The sequence below is a fragment of the Priapulus caudatus genome, unplaced genomic scaffold, assembly GCF_000485595.1.
Source record: "Priapulus caudatus unplaced genomic scaffold, Priapulus_caudatus-5.0.1 Scaffold300, whole genome shotgun sequence".
In the NCBI taxonomy this organism is placed as follows: Eukaryota; Metazoa; Priapulida; class Priapulimorpha; order Priapulimorphida; family Priapulidae; genus Priapulus; species Priapulus caudatus.
Genome location: NW_014577361.1, coordinates 161,173 through 165,740, shown reverse-complemented (window position 1 = coordinate 165,740; position 4,568 = coordinate 161,173). Strand labels below are relative to the sequence as shown.

General features: G+C 42.9%; 3 non-coding genes across 3 annotated transcripts; 2 read left to right on the top strand and 1 right to left on the bottom strand.

The window, feature by feature from the left end:
* The first annotated feature begins 2,809 nt into the window (after positions 1-2,809).
* On the top strand, positions 2,810-2,881 carry Trnah-gug. The gene has a single exon. It is a non-coding gene; the product is annotated as a tRNA-His (tRNA).
* A 423-nt stretch (positions 2,882-3,304) lies between these two features.
* Trnah-gug lies at positions 3,305-3,376 on the bottom strand. The gene has a single exon. It is a non-coding gene; the product is annotated as a tRNA-His (tRNA).
* A 598-nt stretch (positions 3,377-3,974) lies between these two features.
* On the top strand, positions 3,975-4,046 carry Trnah-gug. The gene has a single exon. It is a non-coding gene; the product is annotated as a tRNA-His (tRNA).
* The last annotated feature ends 522 nt before the right edge of the window (positions 4,047-4,568 follow it).

Sequence of the window (4,568 nt, the reverse complement as noted above, 5' to 3'; positions counted from 1 at the left end):
CCCACGAATGACCCACGACTGTTGTGCGCCAGTCGCACGACTGTAGCACGTGCATCCCACGAGTGAATCACGACCTGTTCACGTGAAAAACAGTCCCCCGACAACTCACGACTGACGCACGACTGACTTGCGACACACCCACGACATAACCACGACATATCTTTTTTTTCTGTCGCGTCCCCATCGCCAAACCATCTTTGATGTGTCGTAGCCCTTGTGACCACTCGAAATACATTTCGGGCATGTTGCAAGATCTGGCCACGACAAATATTTTATGGGTCCACCACGACATTATTTCGTACGATCCGTTGTGACCGGGGCTTAGGCGATCGAGGAAGGGGCGAGAATAAAAAAGTCAATTCCAGCAACACTATATACGCTCCCGTATGTTACGCGTGGGTGTAGCTAATCGGTATATATTATGGACGGCCGTATGACGGCAGATTTAAGGAGAGAGCTCTTCGAGAATAACTCAGAGCGCACTCAGCTCCCATAATGAATAATATATCATGCATAAATAATGAACAACTATGCACACGTCTGCCTCTCCTCATCTCGTGGTAGCCGCCCGCGCAATATGCAGCCTCTCACGCCATATACGTGTCAGCCGAGTTAAGTTTATATCCTCATTACGAGCGCGTGGAGTGATATACAGTCTAACTGATTTCAAGCGTTTAGTTTCAGTATTTGTCTAGGATCGCGTTCAAGGCTAGGCATATGCGCTTACCTAACATGTACGCGGAGTTTCTTCACTCGTGTTTTTTACTCGCGTTCGCAATTGCCAACCAGACCGAGTAGTCTTACTATATAGTATACATATAACGAGACTAACATATCGTAATTCCCATATAGAGGCCACTCTAGTGGTGAGGTCTGGTACTACTGGTTAGATTTATCAATTAATGAGTTTTCTACGTGGATTTACCGCGTAGGAGATTATGCCAAACACGCTTCGGTTCACTAGACCTTTCTTACCATATTTATATGATCATCATAAGTATATAATGCCATAATCCTTGCACTTCAATTAACTTTGGCTAAACTAACGTTGAAACTCACTCACTAACGCTATCGCTACATTTTAGACGTTTTTTGCAAGTTAAAGTTAATAATTTCTACGTATTTTGGGAAAAGCTATCGTGTATATATAGTAGGCGGTTAGCTATTCAATGTGATGAGCTATTCAAACGGCTGTACCAAAGATAGAAGCGAGGCGACATCACTATCGCCTTGGACTATTTTTTCCTACCTTTCGGCACGTATATGCGACTCGCGTTTCCCCTTCCCCCGGGACATCTTTCTCATTATTTGCACAGTTTTGCGCGCGTGTGTCATCTCGTTATACTGATTATTGCTCGGGGTTAGATCACATGGCTAGATTGCGATGCGTGCGTTCTTTAGGCTTTACGATTAATTGTAAGCCACATATACGGCCCGCGTGGCTGCGACTCCATATGGCACCGATCTCCAAATAAAGATTTCATTCGTGCAGCAGAGCTGCATGGGCTTATTAAACGGCCTGATGATATCGCACCTGCGATTGGATTCTACGCATCTAAATATTTACGAATTAAAGTGTGAAATATTCAAACGTGAAATGCATTTATCGTTTTATTGCGGTGAAGGGGTGCGTGAGTATGATAAATCAAATGTGAGAAGATAAACTCCCGGAAATCACGACCACCTGCGTATGCTCTGGCGGCTTGCCGGAGACTTAAATGCAATAACATATATAACTTATACATACTTAATCTTTATCAATCCCATTTCGTCCAGCCCCTCTGTGCTCCCCCTCTCTCTCTCTTCACTGCACAAAATATTCACTGCAACGCTACATTCCCTAATTCAGATATTGTGTTCAGCTGAAGCTGTGTTAGAATAATTACTGATGGCATTATTAATAGAAATATTATGCTAGTTAAGTTCTCTATATATTTCTATGGCAGTATTGCTATGATGGTACTGACGCCTTAGCTGGAGCGGCTGCTTTACTCTGTAGCGTTATCTGTTGAGGATATTATATATGAAAATAATTATATAGCTTGGGAAAGCATTTGGGAAGGCGCTAGCCTATAACCACAATAGCCGAACAAGTGATAAAACATAACACGGGGACGATAGGGAATAGTTATGACTGTCACATGTATTGAATGCCATTCTTTTGACACGAAGCTTCCCGTAAAAAATTATAACATTTTAGATTCATGATGGTAGTCACTGGACCCTTGAATTAGGATAAATATGAACTACCAACATTCATTCACACGAATCTTCTCAATACGACGTGCGGTGGGTTTGCTCGTTCCTCTCGACTTCCTGTCCCTCAACCTCCCGCCAGTCCTTACGCATCTCCAGGCGAGCACATCGTGGCGCTCTAGGCAATCAGTACTGACTTTTAAGTAGCCCATCCGGACGTAGTCCTGTCCGGACAATCTATCGGCATTCCCATGCATGGTAGCGACCGGCGCAATGTTCGATCTTCATATTGGAAATACCAAGGTACGATATTCACCGCGCCACGACGAAAATCTTTACGACCTTTTACGAGCACGTGCGTCTGAGCTAACATCAGCTCAACGTGCACTAGCCCTGATCGTATAGTGATTAGTACCTTGCGTTGTGGCCGCAATAGCCCAGGTTCGAATCCTGGTCACGGCATAGCTACGACCTAGCAATGTCAAAGCTTGAGTGTGATTTTTGTCACGCACAAGTCGATAAATTTGATATAGTTATTTGTATGCGACAAAACGTTAACAGTATGTTCAGTATCTGTGCCAGCGAAATCGCAGCAGCTCAGATGCAGTACTTAGCCGTGATCGTATAGTGGTTAGTACCTTGCGTTGTGGCCGCAATAACCCAGGTTCGAATCCTGGTCACGGCATAGCAATGTCACGGCATGAGTTTTTGTCACTTCTTTGTTATTTGCCACATGACTGCGCAGTATTGTAAGTGGTTATGCGTTCTTAAGTTTACTCAAATTAATATAGATATTCGTAAAAACGCTTCACTCGTTAATCGAAATAATAAATGGTAATTAAGTGACATAAACGCTATACACTCGCTTGAACCATATAGAACCTCCCCTCGAACTTATTTAGCACTGTCTCACCAATTCGTGTCACAACGATTCGTATGCGTCTCTGTTCGTTCCTATAATGTGAATTTTCTTCCATATATTAAAGTAACTTCTCATTAACTTCTGGAGTACACATGCGAAATTTCATCGCTGTATAGGCAAGTTGTAAGAATAAATTCACAAAGCCAAAACATTTACTCCTGCCGTGACATTGCTACGGAGTAGCTATGCCGTGACCAGGATTCGAACCTGGGTTATTGCGGCCACAACGCAAGGTACTAACCACTATACGATCACGGCTACTGCAACTGAGCGCGAAGAACGTGTTTTATACATACACACATACAATTGCTGCACTGTTTTACCGATAGATTTGTTTACTTTCACGCCTGACAGAACGATATGATGAGAGCAGCATGCACTGACAAGCTAGCTAATTCGCCTATCCGTCTAAGTAAGGTAACCACGCCGCCGCCTTGAATATTATTGCTAGGTCGCTAAGCTAGGCGTGTTTGTACGCGTTGTGCGCGAAATTATGGACTCTACGGCACTACGTTACTGATAGTTCGTTGTAGAGCATCCTGACACAACAATACTAGTGCCGCCCGTTAGTCACTCCAGGCTGATTAGTCGATTGAATGATGAGACGCGGGGGTTTCACGTGTGAACGATACTCTAATAGTCAGCGCAATTCTTCTCACGGCTACTGAACCCTAAGCTGTTACTAACTTAGAGACAAAATAACATTAACAGTAATCTACTTCATCTTGGGAGATCAGCATTCTGAAGCGTGAATTTGTTCGAAGTATATAGCTTGGTACAAATGCGCCACTATTAATATATTATTCAAAATTTAGATTGGATGAGTAGCTGCACTAGTATCAGCTCAGATGCAGTAGCCGTGATCGTATAGTGGTTAGTACCTTGCGTTGTGGCCGCAATAACCCAGGTTCGCATCCTGGTCACGGCATAGCTACTCCGTAGCAATATCACGGCATGAGTGAGGTTTTTGTCACTTTTACGTGGGTATATTTTTGAATAGTTATTTTCACATGCCTGCGCGCAGAATTGTAAGTGGTTATGTGTTCTTAAGTTTACTACAATTAATTTCGGCATTCGTAAAATCTTCACTGTTTATCCATAATAATAAATAGTATGTGGCATAAATCCTACTCGCTTGAACCTATTTCCATCAATTGTGTCTCAGCGATTTGTATCTCGTTGTGTGGTTCTTACAATGGTCTATTTCTTTACAGTATTCCAGTCAGTTATCATATTTCAGTCACTTCTACTTTCATATCTACATTATCTACTTATTCCAGTTATCATATTTCAACCACCGCGAATGCACATGAGAAATTTTATCGCACCTATTATGAATAAATTCACACAGCCAAAACACACTGCATGCCGTGACATTGCTACCAGTAGGTATGCATGACCAAGATTCGAACCTGAGTTATTGAGGGCCACAACGCGAGGTACGAACCCA